Source organism: Panthera tigris, chromosome X, assembly GCF_018350195.1.
Source record: "Panthera tigris isolate Pti1 chromosome X, P.tigris_Pti1_mat1.1, whole genome shotgun sequence".
NCBI classification, from domain to species: Eukaryota; Metazoa; Chordata; class Mammalia; order Carnivora; family Felidae; genus Panthera; species Panthera tigris.
Window position 1 is genome coordinate 80,600,289 of NC_056677.1, and position 11,308 is coordinate 80,611,596.

Genomic DNA, 11,308 nt, shown 5'->3' on the forward strand with positions numbered 1-11,308 from the left:
CACAATCTCACTACTTTCCACAAACCACTCCTTGCTATTATATGCCTCTCCATATGCCTTGTTTTTTTTTTCTAGGTGTGTGTAACTCTACCCTCTTCTGTTATCCCTATTCTCATAAACTATTGAAACCAAACAACTATGGCAACAACAAAAAATTCTGATGCCTGCCAAGGACACATGGAAGAATCACCATTTAAGCTCCAATTTCTGCAGTGACTGGTCTTATTTCCTGCCTATCATCTGTAGCTTTCCACTGCCTCCTGTTGTAAGGAAATCAAGCTGAAGTGCTGTAAGTATGGACTTTAAGTCATAATAAATCATTCATATGTCAACAATCCTAATCTGCCAATCTGAGGGCAGAGAGATTGATTAGAAGGCTTAAAAGCTTTACTTATCATTTGTAAAAGTTTGTTCTTTCTCCTTCCTCCCTTCCTCTCCTCCTTCTCCTCTTTATTCTTCTCTTTTTTTTGTTTTTATTTTATTTATATTATTTTTCTTTCTTTCTTAAGAAGATTTCAGGATACATCAGTCTCCTTCCCTGTATAGAAAGCTAAGTTATTTAATATCAAAAGGATGTCTGCTACAACTCTACTAGAGAAAATGCCAGTCACTGTGGAGTAAGCACTAGATGTTACGGTGGAAGTCATCTGATTCAATCCTTTCATTTTACAGAACAATTGAGACCTACACAGGAGCCACGTCACTTACCCAAGTTCAGAGAGTTAGCTGAAGAACCAGAACAAAGTGCTAAGTCTTCTAACCCTTTGTTTGGTGTTCTTTTCATTAGACAAACTGTCCCCTCATTGGAGCTAAGCATCTCAAAAGAAGGAATAGGGCAGCCGATTCAGACCTTTACAGACAAACTGAGTTCATGTGTCTTCCTTCTATTTGTCATAGACATTTAAAAATGGTAAGAGAATGTATCAGTCAAGGTCTCAGCAAGAAATATGCAGTTATGCTCAAACTGAATAATTTGAGGACAGTTTAATAAAGGGACTATTTACAAAGGTGTGGTAAACCACAGAAAGAGATAAAGTATTGGGAGAGATAGAAGGGGGTTGTCACCTCAGGCCTGAAAGAGCAACAGAAGAGGGAGGGTTCCATGAAGAGGGCTTCCTGGCTGTAGTTACAACCCTTCCTTGAGGAACCTAAACAGCCCATGGCATCCCATTGTATGGAAGCTAAAGGAATAAGTACCTCAACTTGTTTCCTCCCTCTGATCTCCTACTAATGCTCCCATTGGTCTAACCCACCAGGAAGCCAGAGAACAAGGAATCCTAGTGATGAAGTCTATACAGATCAGTCTTCCAGAACACAGAATAGGATAAAAAAAAAAGGTGGAGAATGGATCTGGAGAGGCAAAGGGAAGATGTCACAGTTCAACACAGTTCAACAAGGGAGAGGGAACAAACACTTATGGAGCAACTATTGCATTTCAGATATCATTTTTGGAAGTTTTCAGATTGCACTTATTGCTTACAACAAAACTTTGCCATACACAATATTTCTCCCATTTTATAGATGAGAGAAAACTGAAGCTAAAATGGGTTAGGTCACTTATTCAAAGTGACACAGTTAATATTTGAAACCAGGCTTGTCTGACTCCAAAGACTGCTTTTAACTACTTCATAGTATTGCCTTGATAACTAGTCTGTGTCTTAAGAACCATGGGATATATTCACCCCAATGCTTATAGCAGCACTATCGATAATAGCCAAATTATGAAAAGAGCCCAAATGTCTATGAACTGATGAATGGATAAAGAAGATATGGTATATGTGGTACATATATAATGGAATATTACTCAGTGACCAGAAAGAATGAAATCTTGCCATTTGCAAAAACATGGATGGAACTGAAGGGTATTATGCTAAGCCAAATAAGTCAGTCAGAGAAAGAAAATATCATATGATTTCACTCATATGTGGAGACAAAACAGATTAACATAGGGGAAAGAAAGGAAAAATAACATAAAACAAAGATGAAGGCAAACCATAAGAGACTCTTAAATACAGAGAAAAAATTGAGGGTTGTTGGACGAGTGTTGGGTGGGGAGATGTGCTAAATGGGTGATGGACATTAAGGAGGGCACTTGTTGGGATGAGCACTGCGTATTATATGTAAGTAATGGATCACTAAATTCTACTCCTGAAATCAAAAATTAATTAATTAATTAAATTAAAAATAAAGAAAACCTGGACACCTGACCACAAGGCAGGGGCCCTTGAGGCCAGCTCTACTATTGGATTTTTCAACTACAGGAGCCAATAAACCTCATTTTATCTTTAAAAAAAATAACCATGGGATAAATACCATCCAAGCAACCTCAGATATATAAAGAAAACTATACTTACTTCTTAATTACTTCTTAACCACCTTCTCCAAAGTGCTTAGTGTTTATTACCCACCACCCAAGCCTCTACTGAGGTATTAATGGACAACTATTTTGTTAACTAATAATTTAGTATTAATTGATACAATTTTAAGGTGTAACTGCTTCAGAGGAATCTGCATTTTAATAGAGAACTTCTTGTCATTTCATTCCCTTTTATACTTTTCTTAGAGTAAATATATTAAAAATTAGACTTTTGAGCTCACAGAAGTACAGAAAAATGGTGGTTGCTCACAGAGAAATGGTGGTTGCCAAGGACTGGGAGGTGTGGTAAATGGGAGATGTTGGTGAAAAGGCACAAAATTTCAGTTACAAGGTTAATAAGTTCTGTAGATCTAATATACAGCATGGTGACTGCATATACACAGCATGGTTAATGATATTGTATTGTATGCTTGAAATTTGCTAAAAAAGTAGATCTTAAGTGTTTCACATAAACAAGTAATTATGTGAGGTGGTGGATGTGTTAATTAGCTTGATTGTGGTAATCATTTCACAATGTATACATATATCAAATCATTGCATTGTATACCTTAAATGTATATATTTTTTATTTGCTAATTATACCTCAATAGAGCTGGAAAAAATAGATATGAAGGAAGACTTGCAAAAAAATAAGAAGGAAAACTTAGTGCTGAGTTGGAAAGTTAAATGAGTCTTGCCTTAGTCTGTAATGAATTGGAGAATGCATTTGTTAGAGGAAGTACAAATTTACACGATGACTCAATTCCAAAAAAATCAACTTAATGTTCTATATCTGACTTCATCTTGTTTTGGAACCTTAATTCTCCCAGTATCTGTCAGATTAATATTCATTCAATTTAAAGTTCAAAGTTATTAGGGCTGCCTCTATTAAAATCCCTTCCCCTTCCTCAAGATGGCATTGGGGTGCAGAAGAAAGTTTATATAACCTCATTGCACTGGAGAAGGATCCTCTGTATTGCATGTTGGTCTCTGGTTCCTCTCTGACTTCTGCTGAGTTTGCCTCTAACTATCCCTGATCGTTGTGAGTTTTGCATAAATGACCTCCGCATAGTGTCTTACGGCCACCTGGCTTTTGAGGAATCATGTTGGTAGTCACTGCTAATGACCATGAACCTTGCCATTTTTCTGATGGTAAGGTTCCTGCACTCAGCATCTTCTTATTCTAGCCCCAGTCCTCTTCTAGCCACCTATCCCTTCTATACTTTTACATTCCCCACCAGGGCACATGACAACTTAAGATCTCTTTTATAGTCCTTCAGGACCAGGTACACTATCCCAAGACCTCTCTTTGCTTTATTATGTTATGGTGCGCACTTCTACTCAATGGCTACTCTGTGTTGATACATGGCACCATGTGATTGATCCCTTTCAAGAGCTATAAACAGGAAAAGAAATACTAGCCCCTTTTGTGGCCCAGATTGTCAGATGAGTACCTTAAGTGTAAGCACATTCCTCCCCAAATATATTTCCAAACTCCTCTGAGCACCAAAAATGGTTTGGTTTTCTGAGTGGCAGGAACTTCCCTTAGGTTAGTATCCCCCATCCTCTCTACACAATAGCTGATGGTGACCTACTATTTTCACACCACATTTTTCTCTTGGTATGTAACTCATCAAAGCCTGGATTTTGAAACTATTGTCTCACAATGAACTAAAGAAATTACAGTTTGAAACTCAGAAATGAGCAATGATACATTTGTTCCAGGTTATATCTTACCTGGAGCAGTAAATTCAATTGATTCAATGAGTAGGAGTACAAGACAAAAAGGCAACAGATTATCAGGAGCAACTGGCAACAAAAATAGGTTTAATATCTTAAATATATATATGGCATACACATTCATTCTTCTATTTAGACAAAAAAAATTTTTAAGCACTTACCATGTTAAGGTCACCCACTGGTCTGGGTAGATGCACATAGTGAATAACAACAAACACCCCAGATCAATTTCTAGTACCACAAATTTACTATAAAACAAAACCATTTCCAAATCATTGGCAGTCATTTTGGCTGCTGTTAATACAATGACACACCATCATTCCCAATCCTTTTTTCACTGGGTCTGAGAATAAAATATTGTGGCTGTTTTTTGTCTGGGTACATTGGGGTTAACATGACACCCTATTATTTTTCAAAATCTATGGCTAGAAATCCTCTGAGTCCAATTTCGTGCCTTAGTGAGTACAGTATAATAAGTTACATTAGTGAACAAAATTTAATATTTAAAGATTGAAGATATTACTGGGTCTGGGAGTCATCTTTCCACCATCTATGGCATCAGCCAAGACTAGTGATGTAGCTATAAAAGGCTTAAGAGATTGTGTTTAACCCATAGTGAACTCACAATATACTGGAAATGGCCATTTTTTTAAAGAGTAGAACATGATGATCTTTTGATACACCTCTTCCTGCAAAAATATAATTTAAGAAATGGTTTGGTTAATTAAAGGTATTGGTTAAAGAAAATTGTATTAGTCACTTGGAAACTTGTTTGAAGCTCACTAGAATGAGATTTTGAAGTACATTAAATGAAATTTTATTTCAAATGATGCTGCAAGATTCTTAGACATTCCAGTAAGCCTTCTTCTTACTGAAAGATCTTTAAGATTGTTCACCATTATCATTTTGCCTTCCTGAGCCTAGAATGCAATGACTTTTATATTTCCAAATAAGACTTGAATAAAGTGCTTATAAGCTTTCACAGCAGAAACTACTTATTAGGGCATTGATGTTATTCTAAAATTTTTCCTGATGTTATTGTACTGCCCCCATATTGTTCAGAATCATTACAATTCTTGTTCTAATTTGAGAGAAGCTGCAATTAGTTAAAGAGATTCTTTAGACAAGTCACTAGAAGCATCTTGCCCTTCCCCTCAATAATTACATTTTCTACCTAATGATAAACTTGTGGTTAAAAAACATCTTCAGTTATATCCAGGCAAAAACATGAAAGGGAGAGATACTTACATGAATATATGAGATTTCATATCTTTTTAATTGCTAAGCAAATTTTGCAGACTTGAAAGGGGCTAGTTTGACAGCCCTGAAGCAAAAGCCCAAGCTTATTAACAGTTGTAACCTTAACCTATTGAAAAACAATATGAGGCTAAAATAGAGAGCAGCTCAAGGGTTTCTTAGGAATGGGAGTGTAAGAGGTCATGAATGAAAAGTTGCCTAGCAGTTGAGGCAATTACCCCTGTCAAGGGAAGAACAAAGTACCTTTATTTTTCTCCTTTCCTCCCCCAAACCTGGTAGAAATTGCCCTTACATCAATAATATAGGCTTGGTGATTAAAGCAGAAATATTATCATCCAGGTCAACCACCACTTCCTCTTCACAGGATGTCTTAGGGAAAATTACAATGATTGATTTATGTGCATAGATCATGGGCCACTCTAAGATGACAATTAAGGAGGGCTTGAGAATGTATTGGAGAATGTCTTAACTGTAGCAGGGACATTTCTAGCAGCAGGGGAAACAGAGAAGGCTGGGTGGTGTATGGATGAATGCCAGCTAGCAGAAGCCAAGAGGCCCAGCCCAAGGCTTGTCTGCTAATCACATTCAAACCTACACCTTGCCAGAAAGCCATATCCCAAACTCTAAATAGTGCTTGCTTCAGGGGTCAATTTTTCCAAGAGCTTTCTCTGAAAAGATTTTAAATGGAAATATAAGTTTCATGTGAGCAATACGGAGGAAAAATGTAAATCTCTTCTCCACCTGCATTTACTTTCCCTGGTGTGTTTTAGGCAAAAGAAAAACTCATCAGAAATGACTCCAGAACCCAGACTCTGACCTCCCCAGATCCTGCTCCCTCTAATCAGGCCACAGTTGACTGACAGGAAATAAACTCTTCTTTGAAGGTACAGCTGGAGCAGGTTTATAGCAAATGACTAATATGATCTAATCTTGCAGCAATTTCGACAGTTTTCAATTCTGGAAGATTCATATATGTCTGTTTAACTTTGTGATTCTGTCCTGTCACTGCTCATTGAATTATCCTTCAAGATTCAATCTTCTCAAATATTGCAACCTTCTTCATTATCAAACTCCAGTGTAATATCAGGATCCACAATGTGCCCAAGCCCCACAATATCAATCTGGACACATTGAAAAGCCAAAAAAAAAGGCCTAACAGCCAAAACCTTATTGGTAGGAGGAGTGGATAACCACTTATACAATTAGCAAATTCTCATTGAACTACTACTAGGTATACCAGCCACTGTTAAGTATTTGGGGTGGTACAATCATCCATAAATTTCTGAGATGCCTAAGGTCTGGTTGCCAAAAATCTACCTTCCCCACAAGCTGGATGCCTGAAATCTATTTAATAAGAGACAGTATTTAATTCCATAATTGGAGATAAGCTTAGAAAAATGCTCTCTGTGATGGGGAAGAAAGTTGATTTAAATCCATACAAAGTCATAAATGATTAATATTACAGTGACTCCTCTGAGCAGATTTTAATAGGAAGGAAGAAAGAGAACAGACAGTACTGGAAGCAGGGAAGGAGGAGAAGAGGTGGGGAAGAGGAGGAGGGCAGATAACACAAAGAGAAAATCCGGACAGAGTAAGGAAGCTGGGGGGTGGGGGAGGGGGAGAGGGTGTCCAAAAACTAACTTGGTCAACTACACTGTTTTACCAAAGGCAATCTAGCCTAGAACTCAAGTAAGCAACACTGGGGCCTAAAAAGGAAGATACAAAATTCAGCTGGTGCTAGACCAGACTCCGCAAGAGTTTTACATTTTCTTTTGAATCCAGTAATAAATTATATACCCAAAGGATCCCTACTGGAATAAAAAACACTGCCTCAAGTGTAAAGCAGGATGAAATTCAAAAATTAAAATTACAAAGGGTATTAACATAAATATTAGCTATTCTTAAAAGATTTTCAGACTCACCTGTGCATATGGCTCATTTTCTTTGGCCCATTTTAATTACCTTTTACATTTGTAGCTCCATTTTATTTTATTTTTTTCCATTATAAAAATTTATCAAGGGAATACTTTGAGTTTTTAAAGGTTTGGTTTGGCAAAGTAAAAGACTAAAAACCATGAAAACACTTTAAATTTTTTTTAACCTACCAAGTAGGATGTAAATTAAATAAATCCTGTATTACTTTAGGAAAGAGACTGCTTTCCTAAATCAGAAAAATTGATTTCCAAGTCATGCTCTCTTATCTCTACTGCCTTGTAACCTGAAGGAGAACTGAACTTCATGAGGGTATGGATCCTCTGGAAATCAAGGTGGGAAGAATAGGTGATATCCCAACACGGATTAGGTGGAGACTGAGCCAAAAGCAGAGTCTGTGAAACAGGATGTGATCATCCAACCAGGGTATTTTTGAGAGAGAAAGGGTACTAATTACTTGAGAACAAAAGGCATAAAATGGGACATGTGGCCACTCTAGTGATAAGATAGTTTGAGAAACTACATTTCTCGGTATGCCCTGCCACTTGAAAGTCAAAAGGCCCAACTGGAGCAAAGCACCCTGGGACCTGTAGTTAGCGCCATTTAAGATATAAACAGTATAGGGCTGATTCTGACATGGAGCCTTCCACCTTCCACGGGATATTTAACCAGACACAGAACACAACACCTGAGGTGAAATTTCAATCGATATTAAGTCTGGGTGGAAGCTCTCTCTCCCTCACAACTCGAGTTTGCAAAGAGGTGGAGCTGGTAGAGCTGTCCACTGGTCGAAGGCCCTGTTTCTCCTGGGTGCAGTGCTGCTTCTGCCTTCCCACATCACCAGCGTCCCCATTGCCACTAGTCTTTCAGGTGATTCTGGGGCAGGCTGTTCCCACCCGACTTCAGCCAACTCATACAACTTCATGGTGACTTGAGCGTCTTCCACAGAGGAATGTCCACTTTTCCCAATCTGGATGTCCCATTTCAGAAGCTTCTTGGTGAGATGCTTCAGAGACATGGTAGCATTCTCCAGGCAGTCAACCTTCCGTTTGAGGGTTGGGAGGATATGGGAGGTGTTGCAGGTGAGGGATGTAGTGTGGAAGTACTAAAGGGCTTTGAAGTTGTGAATGGGATGCCCCACCACTATGTTTCCTGAGAGTATCTTCAAGATCTGGTTCTGAGTGATCTTAAAGGGTGTATCATTCATCATGCACTGCTTCCAGATGCCACTCTATCTTGTCCGGTAGTCCACGATGTGGCAGGGGGGAAGGATGTACTCATCATAAAGCACATCTCCGTGGTAGTTGACAGTGCTACATCAGGCCAAAGAACTTATATGCCCCTGGGGTCCTGTGCCCACCATCTCACAGTCAATTGCCATCATCTTCTTTGGCATCTTCTAGGATGCTCCAGAGCATTTATTCTCTGAATGAGATTGGGTAGAGTTCCGTAGAGCATTCTTCTGAGTAGGGTTCTTCTGGGGTCCTTACTTCTAGAGGCAAGTTGAGTGGCTCATAATCTTTGGAAGAGCACTCTGGAACTCCCATTTTGGACTTCACTATCAGATCAGGTTCTTTATTTGCTTTGTTTATAATTTGATACATAGGGCTCCGAAATGTCCTAACATACAATTCAGACTCCATCCACCCTTATTTCTATTTTCATTTTCAATGGTCTGTGCAAGGACTGTGCTTTCATAGCATGAAGGTTCTACTAGAGAGGGAGTGTATATGCATGTGTGTCTAGTGGGGAGACAGGGGTTTCCAGATTCTCACAGAGTACATCTTTCAAATGGAGACACAAATGAAAGCATAGTTACAAAATCAGGAGAACACATTCTACACTGATGGAACAGGTTTTCTGAAGCTCATAACTCTACCAAAGAGGAGACAAGTCTTAGGTCTGACACACTGCTGCATTCGTGATTCCATTTCCCTCTAATTAGGAGATGTTGAGATTGTAGTGCTCAGCCAGTTTCTGAGAATTATTATGCTCTTTTTTGTTCCTTCACTAGGACTTTTAGAACCTTAGGGTAGTTGGTAAAAAGTATGTTCATGTATAGCTGATAACATGAAAGGCCTTTATGAGCTCCATGGGAAAGAGACATTTCATATTTAAGAAGAAAAAATTATAAGAGAGGTTTCTTTCTGTCATTTCTCTGACAGTTATGTCTCTCCTGCTGGTAGCTTTTAAGACAAGGAGATTTGTATGAGTTGCCATGAAATTCATTATCATACATTTATGCTCTAAAAATGCAATTTCAACCACTCTTCATGTATGTCACATTTACAATAAGTATCCCAATAAAACTTTATCCACATAAATGACTAATAAGAACTCCAAGTGGGAAAAGAGATGTTTTTTTCATTATCCGATCATATCTCAGAGCTTAGGACAATCATGTTATATAAGCCAAATACAGCCTTCTCATGAGTGACACAATTACCTTTTCATCTAAGAATTCCCACTCCCAGCCAAAAGGCCTTTCCAAGCAAGGTCCATTGGACAAATCAGTTCACAATCCACCCGGCTCTCCAAAGTTTTCATGCTCCTTCATTATGCTGAAGAAACAGCATAAATGTGGGAGTTAGAAATGTAGGGGTCTAGGTTTGGCTCTGTGAGCAATTCATGGCATAACTTTAAAATGGGTCTCAACTTTCTGGTCTACACAATAAGGCAAACAACACTACTTGAACACAGTAACATTCGAGCTTTCTGTTCCAAAAAAGTTTAAATGTGGTAATGAATATTAACATAATTTTAACTGTATAAAATGTAATACAAATACAAGATGAAAATATTCCTTTTAACTCCAGAAAAGAAAGATGATCCAGTGGGGAAAAATCATGACTAATTTTCTCTTCTGGAAGATATGCACAAGACCTTTTGTACCATTAAACTATAGCTGTGGAAGCCTTTGATCAATTACCAATTAATTCAGTTCTTCCTCTGGTTTCTCCTCTCTCCCAGCCTTTTTCTCTGTGACGCTCACCTATTAATCTCCCCAATGATAATTTATTTTCTTCTTACATCTAATGCTGCTATTGAGAAGTCTGAGATCAACCTGATTCTTGTTCCTTTGTAGGTGCACCATTTGTTCTTTCAGGACACTTTTAGAATTTTCTCTTTGATTCTCTTAATGTTTATTATAGAGTATCTAGTATAAGTTTTCCTTTTCTCTCCTGTTTGACTCTCTATGACTCTTTACTACATGAAGTCTCTCATTATTCTTCAATTCCAAAACATTTATCTCCATTATTTCTTTTTTTAATATAATTTATTGTCAAGTTAACTAACATACAGTGTATACAGTGTTCTCTGGGCTTCAGGAGTAGATTCCCATGATTCATCGTTTACATACAACACCCAGTGCTCGTCCCAACAAGTGCCCTCCTCAATGCCCATCACCCATTTCCCCTCCCCATCCCGGGCCCCATCAACCCTCAGTTTGTTCTCTGTATTTAAGAGTATCTTACAGTTTGTCTCCCTCTCTGTTTGAAACTATTTTTCCCCTTCCATTACCCATGCTCTTTTGTTAAGTTTCTCAAATTCCACATATGAATGAAAACATATGATATCTTTCTCTGACTGACTTATTTCACTTAGCAAAATATCCTCCAGTTCCATCCACATTGTTGCAAATGGCAAGATTTCATTCTTTCTCATTGCCAAGTAGTGTTCCATTGTATATATAAACCACATCTTCTTTATCCATTCATCAGTTGATGGACATTTGGGCCCTTTCCATAATTTGTCCCTTATTTCTTTTTTTTTTTAAAGTAAAATAAAGCCTTTTATTTTTCTTATTCTTTTTTTTTCAATATATGAAATTTATTGTCAAATTGGTTTCCATACAACACCCAGTGCTCATCCCAAAAGGTGCCCTCCTCAATACCCATCACCCACCCTCCCCTCCCTCCCACCCCCCATCAACCCTCAGATTGTTCTCAGTTTTTAAGAGTCTCTTATGCTTTGGCTCTCTCCCACTCTAACCTCTTTTTTTTTTCTTCCCCTCCCCCATGG

The 11,308-nt window shown here is 38.1% G+C and overlaps 1 pseudogene; it reads right to left on the bottom strand.

Annotated features, from left to right (window-relative positions):
• Positions 1–8,024: 8,024 nt before the first annotated feature.
• On the bottom strand, positions 8,025–10,541 carry LOC102960579 (annotated as a pseudogene).
• Between the last annotated feature and the right edge of the window lie 767 nt (positions 10,542–11,308).